Raw genomic sequence first — 20,878 nt, 5'->3', positions numbered from 1 at the left:
ATGCTGCCTTTGCACCAGGCCCTAATTAGGTAAGAAGTGTGAATGTCTTTACAGACCACTGTACCAGCTTTCAGAAATTCTCTTCTCCTCCCTGCTTTTGAATCTTTAAAATTTTTGGCAAGTCTGCTTCTGCATGTTTCTACAGACAATAGAATGCTGATGCAAATTGAGAACAGCAAGCAAAATGTTGGGTGTTGTTGCAAATGGGGGAGGCTGTCTTAATAAAGCAGTGTTATGTTACATTTGTTTACTTTTGGAGTTTAGTGTTTCACTTGGGACAAATGGAGGTGGAAATTGCAGTTTCAGGTAGTCCTGAAGGAGGATGCAGATTTTTGCTTCCAGGGTTCTGCTTTTGACCACATATGGTTATAAAAATATACAGTAAATTGAACTGCAAAAATTTTAGGGCAAGGTAGTTGCAAATGATAAAGCAGAGGGTTTTTTTCAGAGTAGTTTGTCTTACAACTTCCAGAGGCTATGTTAAGATAAATAATCTAGGGTTTGCAGCTCTGTGGATGAGATTATGATTATGGACATCATGCTGTGTCTTAAGCTCTTTTGTACTTTATTTTTATTGTTGTGATTAAACAGTCTATTCCTCTTACACGAAGAATGCCTTGGAGGTAACCTGAGCTCCTTAGATGTGTAAGTGCTGATCCACAGCATGTGGTGCAATCCTGGGTCTGATCAGGGTTTACAGAATTGTGCCTTTTGTCTCTGGGTGCAGGGAGTTCCACCTGTGGAGTGAGGCTGGGATGCTTGAGGATGAGAAGGATGAGGAGGTGGTAAGGAGCCCTGTGCTTTGTTCTAACACCAGACTTTTAACTGTGTACAATGAATTTTATAGCTTTCTGTCCCTGCTAATGCTGCTGAAAATCCATTTCACAGTAGTCAGAGAACCATTTCCCTGGGTGTGCTGTGTGCACACATGCTTATCTTGGAATTGAGTTTGAATTAGCTTGCATACTTGAAGCAATTGTGATAACATTTTGATATTTTCCACTTCCAGTTGCAAGCTGGAATTTCATCCCCAGAGATCCACCCCCTCAGTTCTCAAAGCTCCAGCACCTTTTTTACTCAAGCATCTTCATAAAGCTAGAAAATGCACTGACTGACTTCACAAGGTGAGGGTGACTATACAACAGTAAGTCTTGTCTTAAAATATCTTTACAGTATTACAGTGCTGACTTACTTGTAGTCCCTTTACTTGGCAGCTACCAGTTGATTTCCTGCCAAGATGGGCCAGGCTGGCACTTCAAACTGCCTTCCTTTCATTCTCTGTAGGTAGCTCATCTTTCTGTGTTTGGGCAGCAGGAAGAAAGTATGGGCTGAAGTGAATTGTAAATGGACCTTGTGTCTTTCTCTATGGCAACTTTTGCAAGGCTGAGATTTCTTATTTTCACGAAAAAGTGACATATAACCCAGGAACAAGCAGGAGACTCAGTCTTCTAAATCACAGCAAATAACAATTGAGGTGATAAAGAATCAATGGTACTACATGGGCTGATTACTTTCTTGAGTTGAATAACAATTTACATTTGCCAGCTGTGGTAGATTTGTTGCTCTAAAATATTGAAGAGTTTAGTGTTTTGCTGAAGTATTTGGTGTAGTGGTGTGAGAACCTCTTAAACAATGGCATTGTCTTCCACTTAAAGTCTTCCTTGTGTAATCCTTTTTTTATTACCTATTGTTTATTTTCATATAATCTCTCTTTACATTTCTTGAGAGTTGATGTCTGTAATGTGGTAAGCAGCCCTTTGTCTTAGCAACCTCAAGTCCAGCCTGTCCTGTGGTTTGATTTCAGTCAAGTTCTGTACTAGCAGGCAAATTCTGACTTTTCTGGAATGTGAGATTTAAACTTTGTGTATAGTTGACGTAAATATAAGCATAAAACAGTTCCAAAAATGGCTGGCTTGAATCTGTACAGCTGGAAACATTAATTAAGCTTAAAGTAATTTACAGTGAGTACCTTTTACCTTTGTTCAATTTACATGTGCCAAGTGCTGTGTAGCAGGAAATGGCAATGTGGCATTTGGCAGACAGAACAGCAGCAGGAAAGATTATCAGAGAATGACAGAAGTGATGGTGCCTGTTTGAGAAAAGACCTCTAGGAGGATGCTGTCAGGAATGTGGTGGTGGTGTAGGACTGATGGGCATGATCCTTAGACACAATAAATCTTTAGATACCATGACAGAATCAAGATTTAGCAATGGGCCTGTAAATGAATATATGAATAAATGAAATCAGGAAGCCCAACTTGAATATTTCAGTTGACTGTAGCTCACAATTCTTGTAATTCTGTATCATTTGTGACTGAAAGATTTTCTTAGCTGATTTTTTTGTTGTGGTATAAGGATGCATCTGTTGACAAGGGCATCTGAACTCCCTGGGGGAGTCATTCCTGCACAGCCACCATGCAGGGTCAAGCAAAAGGAACCAGTGGGGTCTCCTGGGTCAGGGTACCACTAAAGGCTTCAGGGAGGAAGAGATAAATGTCCAGCTTCAGCTGAAAAAAGCGAAGGCTGTGGGAAATGAGATCACTCTGTTGTGATGTTTAAAGTAGTCTTTCCAAATGTTATATGCACCAGCTGAGGATGTACAGACCCCAGGCAAGAACGCAAGATGTTGTAGTATGTACCAACTCTGAGGAATATTTGGGGTTTTTAATTAAAAAAAAATCAGTGACTGTGTTGACAGATGTGAGTAAGGTCCAGATAAGCCAAGTTGATTGCTGGGTTGTCTGTTCAGCTGCACTGTGGTACTGATGAGACTTAAACACAGCTGATGAGTGTAGGTGTGTGTACAGAAGACTGAAACCTGTGAAGAAAGGGTAGTTAACTTCGTCTATGAGTTTGGGCAGACCAGACTACAGATTAAGTACAGAACAAATCTAGACTTTGAAGAGGGGTTGCAGGGGATCTAATGAGTTTTGTCTGAGGCCTTTATGTGTAGTGGACCTGGATATGTCCGGGGTCAGTTCAAATGCATCACAGGTTGTGTGTGAGTGAGTGCAAATCTGTTCTCTGTGCTAGGCAGAGAATGTATTTTTAGAGTTTTCATGTCAGGGCTTTAGCTGACTCTGTATTATCACTCCCAAGGGAATGGCAGGGCTTCGGTGATGAAGAGATGAGGCAGAAAAACACCTTGATTGTGGTACCAGGGTGTGGTTAAAATGAGCTACTTGTGCAGCAGTTCTGCAGTTGGAGGTTATTGAACACAGACAGAGGAAGCCTGCAAGAGGAGGAAGGGTGAGTGTGGTTTGAAGAACCAAGCAGAGCGCAACAGGGGCAACTGTAAGGCCAGGCTACAAAAGTGGCTCAGTAATGAGTGTGAATATCTGTGTGGGAACTATGTGTTCCTGCCTCAATGCTATTATCATTCCTTTTCAGGCATAAATTGCAGCTTGAAGCGTTACAAATGCCATCTGCATATGAGGGTAAAAGTCCTCTAGTACTTTATATTGAAAACTAAAACCAGTGGGTCTTAGTGTAATCAGCCATTGCCTTGACTTCTCTGGGATGATATTGCCAGCCTATCAGGTCATTTAAGGCAATGGCTTTGAAAGAGTTTTTTTGATCTCACACCCTTATCAGTAAAAGATTTGTGAGCACACACCCCAAAACTATATGTATTATTTATAGATTTGCACACATACTACTATACTATTATTATACACATTGCAGAACAAACACAAAAATTAGATATTAATAAAGGAAAAGACAAATAGCTAGAAAATTTGTTTTATTTTTTAACAAACCTGTTTTTTACTTTCATTAAGGAATAACTTAGTGAGAGCTATGTGATTGAACATGCCTCTCAATTTTTTTTTAAGTACTGGTTCATCACTTGTATATAGCCATTTTAAGGGCTGGTTCTAGGTTCAGTTTATTTCAGTACTTGGTTTTAATTACTTTCCTAGCCAAATAAGTCACCTCACAAAGACAGATCCGAGTGGAAGTACACTGTTGTTGTGCTTACTAAATAATGATACTAATTTTCCAATCCCATACTATGCAGAGATACTTCTTGGGATTCATCTATTAAATCCCACCTTCCCTGATGTCAATCAGTTCTTCTTGCAGACTAATGGGAAGATGTTGCATCCTTCTCTTTTCCTGAAGCCCTTCTTTTGGAAGAGTTTTAAACAATGTTGGGGTTTTTGAAAATATTTTAAAGTTTAGGAGGTTATGTACAGCATTTGGAGGTTTTTACGGGAGGTTTTTTCGGTGGAAACATTTCCAAACATCTGTTTTCAAAACAGCCTCTGTAAAGTGAGTTGCTTCTGGGAAGCAGTTACTCTCTTGCTCCCTATTAAAACGTCAGCTTCACCTTGAAGGGACACCTTAGGTGTGTATTTATTTGAAAATATCTGCTAAGTAAGATAATGCTGACAGCCCCTTGTCATCACAGAAAAGATCAGCCAGCTTTGAACAGTTGCCTTTGCAGGAAAAAAAGACAAGGTGTGTCATTACGTTTAACAACTCTTTTAAGCCCTTTGCCACAAGATAACTAGCAAAACTTATTGTGGGAATTTCATGGTAGCTCCCTTTTTACAAGGTATTCTGCTGCTGAAAGATCTTATTTTTATAAAGTTACATAATCAATCACATCCTGTAGCACTTGGTGCACTTCTGCCTCCAGCATTGCTGTGTTCGTTTATTTATGTACGAATGATGCGGTGAAGGAATTTCATGTGTGGTTATGGAGTGACTGCTTTAACTGGAATAAAAAAATTAAAGAATTCCAGTGTGAAGGTTACAGATAAAATCACAAAAGTGTGTGCTTGCACAGTTTTCTCATAAAACAGTGTTTCTGTTAAAGAAATAATTTACTGTCGAGTCTACTCTGGTACATTGTTCTTGGAGTGACTCGCAAGAGAGAAGTTCCCAGTGCATTTCACTGCTGGAACAATCCAGCATATACCCTAAGATGAGGCATGTCACAAACATCTGTGAGGTCAGCCAGCAGTGCAGCACACCTCCCACACTGCAGAATTTGTTCTAATACTTGTTTCCTCAAATCTTCAGCTGTTTTCTGTGAGTCTTCCAGCAGCATTTGCTGACAAAGGAATGCCATATTGTCTTCCATTTATTATTTCAGCCATTTTTACTGCAGTAGGAAGACCAAATGCTATGTGCCTTTATCTCTTCTGCAGTAAGGTAAGAAACCTTAAAAAAGGCTTCTGAAGATTTGCCATTAAGTTCAGGTAGTTGGGGTTTTTTGAAGTGAAGCACTATGTAAAGTATCACATAATGTGAAGAAATTGTAAAGATTTGTCCTCACCTCCCTGGGTACTTAGTTTTTAGATGTCTTGCTGATCATGATGGCTTCATATTATCATTATGTAATGTGTCAAGGTAAAATGTGTATTTAGAGTGAGGTTCATTGTTATTGATGGTATATGTAAATCCATATTTCAAGTAGTTATCGTCATAATTCCATTTTTTTGGCCCACTTTTTGTCAGCTCTGATTAGATTGTTGATTTTACCTTATGATGTGTGTGACAAGTAGCTTTCACTGGGAATAGGAAGTCAGTTGTTGCATATGGATTTTGAAGCAAAAAGAGGATCTGTCTTGGCATCTGTGTATGTGGCATAGTAACACTTCAGAGTCTTCAGGATCAGAGGTGATTTTAGCAAGATCTGCAGCTGTAGAAGGCCCTAAAGGCCCTAAACCATTTGTGTATTTCCCTGGTTAGAATTCCTAGCCGTATTTATCTCATGTTCACATATTTGAAAATGGGGTATTTAGTTACATGGTTCACGTGTGTTGTGACAGCAAATTTCTATAAGCAAGCCTTTGTGAATTGTGGTCTTAGGCTGTGCCGCTTAAACTTCTAGAAATAAGCATTCCTAAATAATGGAAGTTTTGTTTTGGTGAGTTTTGTTGGTTTTGGTTTTCTTTGCATGGGGACTTGTTAGAGGGGACAGCAATTTTTCTTGCTGGCTTACAGCAGCCAACACAGAGTAGTTCCCATCCCATCCTGCCTGAGGCTACAGCAGATAAATTCCAAGTACCTGCAAAACATCTGCTATCAAGCACCAGTGCTGTCTTGGTACCCACCCAAAAAGTGTATCTTTTCATGTACAGCTCATCTTTCTGGAGCTGCCAAGGAGTGAAATACAATTTTAGCCTCTGAAAAGATGCAAAGGCAAGGTGGGGTTGCAGATAATTGTGTTTTGGGTAAAAAAAGAAGATAAAGCAGGGAGTTGGTTTTTAAAAGTTGTTTACAAGACTCTTAAAACCAAAGGAAGAAATGTAGAATGAAGACAGATAATGATAGAATAGAAAGAAAAATGAGAAAAGCATTTTAGAAAACTGCAAACTATAGTTACAGCTTTGTAAAGACGGAAGATTTCTAGTAGCTTGTATTGATTGTTTTGAGTTTTTTATTCTGGACTATACACACATGCCAAATTTCTTGCTTCATGTTTATCTCTCATTATTTTAACCAGAACTGTATTACTGCTTGTCAAATACTCTTTGTGTTATTATGACTAGATACAGAAAGCAACCATGTCATCACAGAAACAGACCTTATAGAACAGCTGTATTTTGTATCAACCCTTGTTCTGATGTCTTCAATAGTTTTGCTATTTCCTTCTGACTTTGAGTCGTTCTGTAAGAAGTCTCTAATTTCGCTTTCTTTTATTTGTAACATTTTTCTTTACACGTATTCTACGAGATGTAACTCCCATGACATGTGATGAGTGAATCAGGGTGCTAGAGACTTGTGCAAGTGAAATTTGTCTTCCTTCTGGGGCTCTAAACAGTGTTTAGTAGGAGTTTTGTCTTCCTGGTAAGTCTACAGATGCTTGAAATACTCATCCTTGCTAGGAGTTGCCGTTTGAATCTAAGCAATTCTTACTTTAGATATCTCCAAGTAGCTTAGAATTAGAAAAGTTTTCTTCTGGCAACATTCATGGGATATTCAACTAAGCAACAGGAAAATGCTTCTTTATAAGTAATAGGCTAATGAAAGCCTAGTATTTGTATAATGAGGCTTGCCTGAGGAGCAGGAGTGTCTTGTTGGGAGCTGTTGGAACGCTGCCTTTTGACAGCTTTGGAGACAATCTCGTGTTTTGGTTGGTGTGAGTGACCACTGGGTAGTGAAACAGCTGCACATGGGGTGGAGGAGTTGGGGCCAGTAGGGCAGCCCAGTCTGGCCTTCTCTCTTGGACTTCCCGTTGTTACGGAGTGCTGGCATGAAACCAGCTCCTTCTCCACAAAGCATCTGATGCAAAATGGGGTTAAACTTGGTTATTTGAATGAAAAAAAAAAAAACCATTGTAAGGCTTGGTGAAGAATGTAAACGGGTGGATCTGGGTCACTGTTAGCCGTGCTCTGGTTCCATAGTGGATGTCTTGGGAACAATGAAATGAAACTCAAGTGGGATGCAGATCTTGGTACAAGTCCCACAGTCTGGAAGCACAGGGGATTGTTAACAAGGAACCTGTGTTCAGCAAAAAGCTCTAGTGACATGTGGAAGGCAGAAATCCTGACCAATAGCTAACTGAAGACAGGGTTTGGACAAGACTTTGTGCAGTTCCAGCATCCTTTTGTTACCTGCTTTGTCAAATAATACTTCTCTGTCATGCAAAGCTTTAAATGACCTGTTCAACACACAGTGGCCAGTGGCTGATATCTCACTGAAGGGGAATGAAACCCGGGTGTGCTTAAGGTTCTCTAACGTAGGTGTTATACTGCAAATGAATAATACAGCGCTGTATCTTCCTGGGAGAATTAACAGGGAACTAAAGCCCTCAAAGCAGGTATTTCTGTTAGAAGAGCTTGATTCTTTGAGCTGGAAGAAATAACTTGATATGTTTAACTGTTCTGAGATTCTATGGCAAAGTCTGCAGGGTGCTGCAACCTAATTTGTTTGTTTATACTGGAGGTTTCTAAATGTCAGTTCTTGGCTTGTTTGGTGGCAAGTCTTGCAATAATTGTTTCCTGCAACTGAACAAAGGAGCAGTGTTGATTATTTGAGAGAAGATGACGTAGGCAAAAGACAGTGCTTAGCAGGTAGTTGAGAAAAGGTATTTCCCAATAACTCGGCTTTGAAATCCTTGAATGGAAAAACCCCCTTGTTTTCTCACACATGCTCTCCTTTTCCCGTGCATGCCCTGTTGTCCTGCTTTATCGTCTGCTGTTTAATGACTCCAAATACTCAGGAACTTAGGGTTAGTCCTACATAAAACAGTGTGCAGGAAGGAAGAAGTTTGCCCACTTCTAGATCTCTATGAGATACATGTAAATGTTGAATACCTTCTCACACTGAACCAGCTGACTGCATTTTCTGAGCTGCTGTTTCAAATTCTTGTCCTGCTGAGATACCTGTGTGACTACTTTGTTTTTTAAGATGCTCCTAACAGACATACAAGCTGGAAAAATTGAACTAATAATAGTTTAATTATTAGTAGTTTAGTAATAGGTTAGTTTAGTAATAGTATTAGTAATATAGTAATAGTTTAATTATGGCATCTTGGAAACTAAGGAAATTACATTTGACTTCCTAGGGCTCTAGGTTACTCCTAGGCCCTATGGGTTTTGGTAAAAAAGTGTTTCTTCAGGCAGTATAGAAAACTATATACAATATAAAACAACCCCCAGGTTTATAATTACAAGAGATACACTCTGGTAGTGTTCAAGTAAAAAAAAAAGTAGGAAACCTTTGAGGAGGTCTACAGAGATGAATTACACTTTACAAATTACTTCAGAAGGATCTGTACTTTTAATAAAAGTACTATTTTTAATAGTACTCTGGGCTGCTTCCATAAAGTGTCAAAAGAATAAGCTTGCTGTATGGCAGTTACTACACTTGAAGACAATGTAAGTTATTAATGAGATAGTGAAATTGTGCTTTCTGTTGCATGTACTTGATGTCTTCTGATCTACTGAACCCAGATTTTCGTTTAGTTATACACAGAGGCATGAGTCAAAGTCATTGAAGCACTATTGAAATCTGAGGGTGAGGAGGAGCAGCTGAGGGAACGTGTCTGTAAAATGAGCACATATATGATGTGTCACATCTGTATAAATGAGTACCAATACAGCCTGTGGCTTTGGCAGTTGATTACTTACTGTAATTCAACCCTCACATCAAAATAAACTAACTTATTTAGTGCTGGTGGTCAGAAAGAATAAATATACACTTATTTTGCAAAGTGGAGATAATATAACTTCAAGATGGTTTGTTTGACTTCGCAAGGATAAATAGACCCAGGAGTACATGGTGTTAATTTTGATTAATTTAGCAGAGTTATTGTGAGTCAGATACAAGGACCAGTCTTTATGCTTCAGTGACAAAGTGTCCAGGCATTGAATTGAAATGTGAAGTATTGTTGTAATGTTCTCTTCTATAGAATGATGCAGTAGCATACCCAGTATCAATAAATTATTGGTATCCATTTTTTATTCCTGCCTTCTCTTTTGGAGAAGAATGGGTTTGATAGCTGAAGGCCAAGTTCTCCTCTCATCTGAGACTTTCCCCCAGCATGGAGCCCCTCTGTGGCTGTCAGAGCCGGGCACCCACTGGGCTGTGGGTGTGCATGGCTGAGGGCCTCAGCTTCAGCCACAGGCAGTGCAGTTTGCACCGACAGCCCGGGAATGGCTTTTTCCTGGCACTGCATATGCAGACAGGGCTGAACAATCAGGATTTTACCCTTCTCAGAAGCATTACAGGCATTTAATTGCTCTGTCAAAGGTAAAGGCAGAAACCTTGATGGGCAAGGGGAAAGGAACTTTGTGTGTCACAGCAAATGGAGTTCCTGAAGTGTCAAGTTTGGATTTGAAAATTTAATTTGAAATACTGACTTTGAAGGCATATTCTGACCTACAGCTTGAATTTGAAGCTTTATTAAACTTGTATCCCTCTACCCTTTTTTCTCATGCCATTCTCCAATAATGTTTCATATACTCACTGAACATGACAGAAATAACAATTCTGAATTGCTGTATTCTGATGATACTTGAGAAACTCATGGAATGGATGTTGCCCACCAGTATTAGTAATGTGAGAAGCCTTTTCTTAATTTGCAGAAGTATATTTTTTTTTCAGGGAAAAAACCTAATATATTCCAATTATTGCATTATTAAAAATAAAACGCCAAAAAAACTGACAGCAATTCAGGCAAAGTTAAAAATGGTCCAGTTCCCGAGGGATATATTTCTCTTTTTGTACTGTCAGTCTTGTAACTGACCCTAACTTGCAGTGACATATAACTTAAGTTTATTCCAGCTTCCTAAGTACTAATGACACTTCAGCTTGAAGAACTTGTGAATAGGTTTTTCGATTGTGGGTTGCTCTCTACTTGTACCTTGTTTAGGATTTCCTAAGTTGTAAGTTTGATTAAAATTAAAACCAAGATGAACTGTTAAGTGCATGATTTTAAGTTAATTGTTTGTTTCTGATGGCCAAATAGAGAAAGTGGAAAGACCTTGCTCAGCAGCTTGCACCTGGAATGTGAGCAGCCCATTTTGGTGTGCAGTAAATATTATGCATTCTTAAAATTAAAATGGATCCAATCTCAATTATATTCTGTTACTCTTTATCCTAAAATTCAAAACTAAGCTTCTTCAATCTTGGTTTTTTGATTTGGTTCTTGAATTTGTGCTGCCTCACTCCCCTCCCAGCATACCCCAGGCTTTTTGGGCATTTTTTCCCCCAAACTGCTGCTGTGGGAAGCATTACTGAAATACTTCCCAGCTGCTATTGGTGTGCAGCCTGTGACAGTTAAGGGGTCATTCCTTGGAAGGTGAGAGTCTGTCTGCAGAGCAAACCCTCATTGCTCTACACATTGCTAGAGTTAGGATCCTGTCTTTCTATTTTTTAAAGACATAATCCTATTTTATTAAAATTAAGGCTTTGGAAAAAAATGTGTCCCTCTAGGAAGGTTTGGGTTTCAACACTTGGGATGAATACCATAAAAATAATTTCCTGTGTGCAGCTACCACTTGCCTTCTGTAAGAAACAGTTCTTTGTTTGAAGGTTGTCAGGTTACAGGACAGACACTTGCTTTTCTTTGGTTCCTCCTCAGCTGCTCTTAATAGGGAACATCTTTTCCAGTTGCCTGCTGCTAACACTAAAGAGAAGCCTTGTTTTTAAGCGTGGGATATGTTTGGCAACAAATATCTAATTCCAAATCTTGCAAGAACTTTTCCTTACCAAGTAACTTTATTTTATTCCAGCATCACGAATCCATATTGAGCAGTTGTCATTAATGCTGTTTTCTGCTCAGATTGTCTGTTCTGTGTGAAAATAGGGATCTTATTCATGCACTGGTGTTTATTGAATCTTGCATAAGTTCTGCCGTCACAGCACATTAAGGGGTGGGATTTCGGCATGCAGCAGTTGTTTGCAAACCAGTGAGGAATCTGCCCTTGCTGTGGGTGTGACACGCAGTGTGTGGTGGGGCACACAGAAAATACTGGCAAGCTGAGATGCTGATTTGTCATCTTTTTCTTAAATATGGTTTTTGAAAGACCTAGGGCAGGTTAACTCTACTTAACAGGATGTTAATTCAACTAGTGTCAAACTTCCTGGCCCCTCATCTCTGTTCTGCTTTGGAGCTGTGTTTGAAAGAGAACCTCATTAACAGTTAGTGTAATTTCTGGAAACCCTTTTGTTTCATTTCAAGGAAAGTTATATTGATATGCTGTTAGTTTATGACAGCCTTTCATCAGGAGTGAAACTTCTGGTGCCAACTTTCAAGAACAGAATTCTCATCAGTCTTCTGTATTAAGTCCTCTGGTAAACATGGTTTCAGAGACTGTTTCCTGCTTCAGGTGATCAAAGAGAATGCAGAGCTCTCCACTGATTGTTGTGGTTGTGATGAATTCCTGGCCCATCCAACAGTGCAGAAATCTGTTTTACAGCCTCTTGTGTGCAGAAACATCTGCAAATGAGCTTCCTGATGAGATTAACTACACTGCTGACCACCCTTCAGTTTTTCCTGAAGTCAGTAGCTTAAGTGGACTGTAGTATAATATCTATCTGCTTGATACAGATGGGTAAGAAAATGATTTGGGCAGTTTATTAACAGAGGACTTAGTTGACTTCCAGTGTTCTTCTTCTCAACCTTCAAGATTTGAAAGCATTCTTATGTTTATTATTTTAAATTTCAATGAGTTAGAGTGTTAGGAGAGATTCTGCCTAACAGTGGGACAAAAGTTTTAATCAGCTGTGTGTTTTGATAGTTTTGTTCTGTGAAAGCAAATAATGCTGTATATCAGTTTGCACACTTTTTCTGGGTTGAACTAGAAAGTGGGAATTCCTTTTGAAAGTTCTTTCTGAGGAGTGAAGTCTGCTTGATGGAGCAGACTTGCAGCCAAACCAAATTGTCAAATGAGCCCAACCAATGCAAAAATCCAGTCTTTCTTTCAGCTGAAAAGCTGTGGGAAAGCCAGTATTAGTTTTCCTTGTTTACTCCTTATTTCAGTGCTAGGTACTTCCAAGTTCACTGCATTTGGCATTAAAATAAGTGTTCTACACAGAACACTAAATGTTGACTTTTATTAATTTGTGTTGTAGAAATGGTCAGTGTGTCTTGCTGGCAGATGAAGCCTAAGAATGTTGTGTTTGGAATACTTGTACCTTTCATTTTTTCCCTTTCTTGCAGAAGTTGTTGCTTTAAGAACTGCCTGTTAGATTGGAAATGACCTTACTTGCTTTCAGTTATAAATAGCAGTAAAAAGGAAGGGGATTCCCCTGCTGTCAAGCCCCATTCATGGCTTTCTATTTTGGTAAAAGCCATGTCTTACAATGAGTGCTCTGTGACTTCCAGCCCTCAGCATGCTGCAGCAAATGGAGTAGCATTCCAAAAACTCTGTACTCGAGGTCATAAGCAGGTAACGTGTCTCTGGTACAAGTCCTTTTGTTTTGTTTTTTAATTAATGGAGTTAGAGATGCTGCAGTATGTACTGAAACAGTGCCCATGTGCTAATTTGTGTGCCTCATGCATTCCTCTGGGCTCTGTTAAATCAGGAGAAGCTGTTAATAATGAAACACTACTGTGCCTGAAATTTGAAGAAAAGAAATCTCATGTATATGACAGCTTGAGAGGGCAAGCCTTTTTTCTTTGTTCATATTGCTTTTTCTTACAGGGTTCTGGCTCTCATAGTGTTGTGGAAGCGAAGCACTTGAAATAAATGGCAAAACACCTTTTTCATGTGTGTTCTTTCTTTAAGACCACATTTAAATATAGTTTTAAAAATCTATTAGATAAAGCTGTTAGTTTAGCTCTTTTATCTGTTAGTGAAAATATACTCTAATTTACTACTAGAAGTGCTAACTGTTCTCAGCTGTTTAATTATATATATTGTGTAACTCACCAGCTGATCAGTTATCTTACTAAAATACATCTTTGGCCAAATGCAGGTTGGTACTGGTGGCCAATTTACACCTCACCTTCAAGTCCTACTGTTTATATCTTCAACCCTGCAATTCAGTAAGTGTGAATGTGTTGGGAGGAAGCATTTGATCATTTAAAATATGATTATATGATTGATACTTGATTTTGCAAGTAATTCCACTGGACCCCAGGATTCCTAGTCAGAGGTTTCTGGTGGATTGTATGAGAAACCTGCAATGCAGTGTGAAAAGCTCTGTATCTGTTAGGTGTGTGGCAGGGCATAATTAGTGATATTCCATTATTTTGTACATCACTGTAACCTAGTTTTGAAGGGAGAATGAAGGCAGGCTTGGCCTCTGACTTCATGTGCTAGTTAAATTGATTTGACATAAGTAGTAGTTTTATGTCATTTCCCAAAACAAGACAACATAACTCTGGGCAAAGGTAGAATTAGTTTGAAAAACATCATCTATCATAGGCTCATGTCAATCCTTTTCCATCCTTTTGCTCATGTCAGACAAAGTAAAACCAGATTTGTCTGGTTCAGCTTCTCTGTGATTGACACAAGTAGGTTATGAGTGATGATTGTACCTTCAGTTGTTGAGATTAAGGAACAGCTACAGTTGTGCGTTTTCCAGCACCCTTCAGTGCATGAGGGGAGCTGCTCAACTTCATCTGCTTCTCTTGGCAAAGCTGTTGTTTACATGGACCATACATGGATTGGCTATTTTGTCCTGTATGAAATGAAAGAAGATTGTGGAATATGTGCTCGTTAGTAAGCTGTAATTGTTGTGACAGAACATTAACTATCTCCTGAGACAGGGAAATTTTGGGGTGATATAGAGCACCAGATTTAGAAGTATTAACCACCATCAGCTATTTCTTTTTTTTTTTTTGGTTCTGATAGAAGCAGCAAAAGACCAGAATGTTTGTACAAGTATCAGACTGGGAGGATGTATGACATGTAATTAAATAGCTGAACTGCATGGAAATGAAATCAGTTTTGTGTGCTCCATCTGGGATGGCTGTAATGATTTTTGAGTGACCAGCTTATCAATATTCAGTTCCTTGGCAATGTACTCTTTCTCTGACTACGTAACCATTTGAAAGCTGGGTCTGAGCAGTAGTTTTTACTTAACACTGCAAGGACTTTGACATGCACAAACTGAAGCATCTTTTAATTCAACCCAGATGCCATAGAAAAGAATCTGAATTCTGTGCTGCTTACAGTGTGCTGCTGGTATTTAAATGCAAATTTACTACAAGTCCTTACTGATCCCTGATCTGCAGTGGGCACTACATACAAAGGAGAGGCATTTCTGAGTATTCATTGTGGAATTTTGTAGCATAATACTACATTCTGTATCTTAAAAATACAGGGATTGTAATTTCCCATTTTGGGTACGGCTGGTCTTGTAAAAATTCCCCAAGAGAGCAGCAAGTTCATCCAGTGCTACAGCAGTGCTGGCTGTGCTGTGTTCCCCAAAGCTCCCATGCAGTGGATTCCTGAAGTCTTACAGTGCTGAGACTTCAGAATTCAATGTGGCCTTTGATGTTTGAGGTACTATTTTAGTAATATCTCTGACAGGTCAGAAATACTCAAATAAAGTGAGGTTGCTGGTGGCAGCAGGCACAGGATCATTCCAGTGAGGACTTTGGGTAAGATAGATACCTATCAATAGATTACAGTGAATCCCTGTATAGATTTATCCCCAAATAGATTTGGTTTGAATCCCCAGTTATTTCTGGCATGGCTTCAGTTTTCTTAAATAAGATTAGCATTGCCCTTATGTGTAAACTTTTGAGATGAAATGACTTAAAATAACTTGTACATGCTTGTGAGGTACTTCTCTCTACTGAGCCTTAAAAACTGAAGGAAAGCTGTTGATGCACTTTATTTTCTTTTAATCAAAGGGAAAATCTAATATTTTAGATTAAATTTTGTACATTGCCCTCAGCAGGTGTAGAATAGTGAATTGAAGGGCAGGAGGGCAGGTGCTCATGCTGGGAATATCTGATACCATTTGAAACATCCAGCTTTACTGCCTAGAAGAGGAGCAGCGCTGAAGTGAATGGCAATGATGGCTGCTGTAGTTTCAAGACCAACAAATGACTTCATTTCCTAGATAATTTGGGGTTTTTGTAAAAAGTGAAGCACTTGTAAATTAATGCTTGCAACCTCTAACAACATGTTGTAGTGGCATGTTCATTACAGATGTTGGGAGTAATAAAACCAGTCAGGAGTAAAGGGTACGCTGTGTGTGTTTTGTATCTGCACACATATGTAGGGTTGCTTTTGTATTTGCATCACTGGATGACACCATCAGCAGCTTCTGAGTCCTGTTTAAACATTGTAATTCTTTTAACTTGGTAAGCATGTTGAAAGTTTCAAGGGCTAGTATTAAAAAGAAACATTTTTTAGACTTGTATAATGTGAATTTTAGTGATTTGAAAGGGAGAAGAGGTCCATGAAGAAGCACTTGAGTTGTAGAAGATACATTTCTTCTCAAATTAACGTTTTAGCATCAATGTTTTAACACTCAGGAAGACTGAAAATCTTTTTTGGATTGCAATATTTACTCCATTACTGCCTCTAGTGTAATTTCTTTGCTTAGTTTGCTGTGTGAAGTTTAGCCTAAATATGTCAATGCTGAATTAATGAGTTGCATGAGAATGAAATATTTAGACATATGTAAAACTTGGCATTTCTTAAAGGTACCCTGTTATGATTTGGCAAAAATATTGTTGTTTTTGACAGCCTCAGACTGTGGCCTTCAGGTTCATAGGTGTCAGTGAGGACAAATGACTTTGGCATTTAAAGAGAAACTGTGTTCAGAAACAATTGGAGTCACTGCTTGAAGCGTCACTACTTGAAGCTGTAGTGTTTTATCACAGATATCTTGAAAATTAAGGTACCTTGTCTACGAGCAAATGTTGGGTGATAGAAAAGCAAATCTTAAAATTACCTATCGAGAGTTTCTTGTCCACACATCTCTAACATGAGCTTTCTTGGAAGCATTGATCAAACACTGTAGTAGCTCCTGTGTGTTTGGGCAGCAGTTGCTGCTGTCAGGTCATTCCAGCTCAGTTCTGCAATTTGAGCTGCCCTAGTTTGTTATTAACTTTACTCTGAGGGACTGAAATGTGGCTGCTCTGCTGCCACAAGTGAAGTTGTTCTGTTTTTCTGTTATTTGGCTTGGTGTGGCTGTCATTTTGGAAGCAGTGTCATAACGTGCTGTTTCTTCCATGAACCTCTTAGCTTAGGTAAAGTATTTGAAGTGTTTTTCTCCTCACGTCTCCCTACAGCAGTACTCTGATGTGAGTTAACATCTGAGTCTAGACTGTCCTGTAGTTCCATTATTCAGAGATCCCAGATTGGCAGGAAGGAACCAGTAACTACAGTGGTATGGGAGAATATTTTACTGGCATTTAATGCTCTGCCTACCTCAAAGCCGGGTAGCACCAGTGATATTGTGTGTGCTTTAAGAAACCTGGCAAAACAAGTGCCAGCATTTATTTTATACTTAACCTTTAGTGGTTAGTGTATGTAGCTGATCAGTAATCAGAGTGTAGGCACTCCTACCTTAGAACTGTATTTTACATCTGGATCCCTTAAAATATTTAATGTAAAGAAGAGCAGAAAATTCTCTTCATGTATCTGTCTTTTTTAGAGTCTTACCATTTTAGGGAAAATATTTGACTGCATAACCAATGAAATTGTATCAACAGGAGGAGGAGCACATTAAATTATTCAAAATAACAATATGATCAGATCTAATTTGACAGCCTGGAGTTTGCTATGAGGAACTTTTGTCTCTGACAGGACATCATGTGTATGTGTTGTTTCACCTCATCTCAGTGTTCTTGGCATGTGAATAATACACAGGAGCTATTTGTATACCGGTACATGGTAAATACATAGAAATATTTGTGTTGCAGTACATTTTGTTACAGCTGCTCAGTTTGGAAACAAGTCTTGTCATCCCAGCAGCGTTCTTTCTAAATGCCCAGGGAGTGCCTTGTTGGCATTTCTGACCAGAGACTGTTTCTGCCCAGATGTCTGAGCTGGCTTCAGGAACTGAAGCACTGTAGCTGTAACAGCTCACTTGATTTCCCCACTGACCTCATGCTTAGGCACTTCTTTTCCCTTTTTCTTTTCTGATTCCCCTCTTGACCACCTTTGTAGCTGGAGCTTTAGCAGGTATGCTGAAAGGCCTTTCTGGTTTAGGCACATGCAAACTGTGGGGTTTCTGTGATGAACAGCTGAATGTATCACTCCAGCTCTTATTTCAGACCATTGAGGCTGGGTCCCTAAGCAGCCTCAGGGGACTGGTTGGGTGCCTTTGCTGCTTTGTGCTTTGTTTTGTTGTTGCAGAATTCTGGATAAAACCAGAAATATCATATTTGAATGACTGCTCTGGAGAAAATGGTGTTATCTGTAGAAGAATGGGAAATTAAGAGAATGGTTACTGAAATAATTGTTATAGCAAAAACAATGAAAAAGGGAAGAGTTTGGGGGGTTTTTTCAGCAATTCATTATGCTCTCCTTACTGGGAGTGCCATAATAAGCACTGCATAGTATTCCAAACATCTGCCATGCTGCAATAATTGGGTCCTAGAGAAACACCTGAACTGAAAAAAACCCCGTTTTTTTGTTGCCAGGATTTAATACTGTCATAGTTCAGAAATGGGAAATGCTAGATTATTTTTTTATCCTTGCCTCAATTTACTATGAGAGGAAAACACTTCAGCTCAAATGTCATAGGAAGCTGCACATCTCCTTTTGATAGAATCTATTGATGTCTTCATCAGTTATCTTGCTCTGAAAATAAAGGTTTCTTCATCATGTGATAAGTGTCTTGACTTCAAATTTTGGGGTTTTTTTCCTCTTTTAATGAAGATTGGCGTGGTAATTTAGCTTCCCCAATATTTTGTTTGAGGCATTTTAGGGCACAAGAACATTCAAGTGTAAATAAAATTAATTTTCTTCTCCCACTGCCATTCCTGTCTCCACTGGCATGGCTTTCTTCTGTCAATACAGTTGATTATTAGTTATGTTTAATTATCTGAATACTAACTTGAGTTTGATACTGACTTGATTTTGAAGTGTGAACACTCAGACTTATCTGGAATTTTCACTCCTGAAGATTACTTCAGCTGCTTACTGCCCTGGTGATAATTATCTCAGATATTTGGGGCTGCTGCGACGTTTACATCAGTGGTCACAGCACTTGCCATCAAGTTTTGCTGCTACTGTTCCAGTTTTGAAAACAAAAAAAGAAAAAAAAAGTGTCATTTACACTCCTTCCTTATCTCACTATGTATATATGTAGAGTAACTCTAAAAAGCTCCCAGGTTAAGTTATTTAAATAGGCTTAGTTATATTTTAGCTTTTAAGGAGGACAGAGTACAATCAATTGGCCTCTCCTACAGAGGGGGAAATGTTGAGCCTGGCAGACCCAAATCTCCACTGCACTGTCAGTCCAGCAATGAGGTTACTGTTCAGGCAGAGCTTCCCCACTTGGCTTCTTGGCTTGCGAGGGCTGATCTTGGGCAACGCTGCAGTTAGAACCCAAATCTCTTTGTTGCAGTCAGGGCTTGTGCTGTCACCAAGCCCACAGTGTTGCCCAAGCGTCCTTGACTTCTGCTCAGATGAGTTCCAGGACGTTTGCCAGAGTGGTGTTGTTCAGCTTCTTTGAAAACCTGCTGCAGCCTCAGGTGATGTTTGTGTCCTGCTGCCAAGCACAGTTTGTTGCAGACAGGGTTGGTGACTGGATGTTAACAACTACAAAATGCAACTTTTGGGTTCGTATCTTTGTGCTGTTGGGGCCCATAGTTCAAAGATGATTCTAAAGGTTCTTTTTGTAAGGAAGAACTACTCATAAAATAATCTAATCTAAGGTGCAGAGCTAGCTTAAGCAGCCTAATAAGGAAAACTTCAATACTATGAGTTTTAGAAAGCTGTGTCAGTTCATATTTGAAGAAATGTAAAGCTTGTAAGAAATTAGTTCTGTCTGTAAAGCTAAAGGAGTGTTCCAGGGGGTCTTTCCCTATTGCCTTTTCCAGCAGTAGGGAAGGAGCCCTTGGAATAGGCCTTGAAATATTTGTCCTGAAGTTAAAGCTAAGGCATTAGTCTTGTTTTAATATTTAAAAAGTCAGTTAAATCAGGTATAAAATGGTATGCATTTTAACTAAGCTCTCTGCACACTGGTTCACATGTTTTGGACCTTTGAGATAGTAGGAGGGATAGTTGCACCTGTCCATATTTTGGCAGAATTCTTCTTTATATTCCTGTTACTCTGTTATTCCAGAGTTGTCTACCTCTCTGCTTTTTCTCCCTTAGATTATTTATTATTATTTATGTGCTGTTCTGAAAGAAAACCAGTCCAATTTATGACTTTGAATATGACATTGAACATAAGTGGTACTTGGTAATCAGGGCATATCTTATCAGTCAACTCCATATATCTGGAGAGTTTTCTGATGTTTTCTGAGATCTGGCCTGTAGAGAAAGCCTGTTTCCTGGGAGGTAGGAAAGAGTGAGAGAGAATTTCAGTTTAAATATTCTAACCAATATTTTATCCTTGTATATGCTTTCCATACTTCAAATAAATAGATAAGCATTTCTAGCCAGTTAATTTTAGGATGTGTCAGAAGCTGTTATCTTCATATATAAGTGGATGAGAAGTTAAATATCTTTTGAAAATGTATAAAGAAATATTGAGTGAAAAATATCTGCTTTGACCAAGTTAAATAAATGGACAAGATACATTTAATAACTATGGGGATACAGAAGGAAAGCTTAAACATTTTAAGGGCAGTAAAATAATAGAACCCAAAAGTCTGAGGAGCCACCAGGAATGCTGGGACTGCAGTACCAAAGCATGGTACATAGTGTAGAGTGAAAAACCTGGTTTTATATTGCCAGTGCTTATATTATCATTACAACATGGTTCTTTTCCTGGAATTTGAGTTATATAGGAATTAGAAATGCAGCTAACAGAAGGAAACTTAGAACAGCTTCCAGTATTCAGGTGGTCATTGGCTGATATTTGAAATAGTTGAAAGGAATTACACACATCTATGATTTGTAGTCTTTTCATCAAGGGTCCTCTAAAGAAAGATTATATTTAGATAAGAGATGGGAACAGAGTTAAAGTTGTTCTTTCTTGAGTTTAAGTGCTCAAAACTATAGAAAAAAACTTGTGTGTGAAATTATGTAAGATAAAGAATGTATTAGTGGAGTTTAACACTTAAGACTTCAAAAATTTTCAAGAAATGGGAGTGCCTCATGCATATTCCCTTTTAGCCTGTGGGACAAACTTTGCCGTGTGTAAAGGAGCTCTGGAGCAGGAGCTGTTTTACCCCCTTTGTCCCAGAACTGGGTTCTCAGCCTTCTGCAAGGGCAGTGAGGGGCTGCTTTCTGTGGGAGGCAAAAGCTGTGGAAACTTGCTCTGCAGCTTAGGATTTTTTCCATATTCCTGCATCTCTTCTTTGAGGGGTGGGAACTTTATAAACACTGCC

The 20,878-nt window shown here is 38.9% G+C and overlaps 1 protein-coding gene across 7 annotated transcripts in view; it reads left to right on the top strand.

Moving 5' to 3' along the window:
- The window catches only part of TLN2 (talin 2), a 142,992-nt gene that overhangs the window by 3,249 nt on the left and 118,865 nt on the right, over nt 1-20,878 (top strand). For 3 of the 7 annotated variants that reach the window (XM_063412984.1, XM_063412981.1, XM_063412980.1), the window contains exon 2: nt 1,010-1,124. The exons of the other annotated variants lie outside the window; for them this stretch is intronic. The gene's annotated coding sequence lies outside the window, so the exon portion shown is untranslated. The remainder of the gene's footprint in view (nt 1-1,009; nt 1,125-20,878) is intronic. 7 annotated transcript variants of the gene reach the window in all.

This window comes from Prinia subflava, chromosome 15 (genome assembly GCF_021018805.1).
Source record: "Prinia subflava isolate CZ2003 ecotype Zambia chromosome 15, Cam_Psub_1.2, whole genome shotgun sequence".
Classification (NCBI taxonomy): Eukaryota; Metazoa; Chordata; class Aves; order Passeriformes; family Cisticolidae; genus Prinia; species Prinia subflava.
The sequence above is the reverse complement of the archived record's forward strand: the minus strand, read 5'-3'. Positions and strand labels throughout refer to the sequence as shown.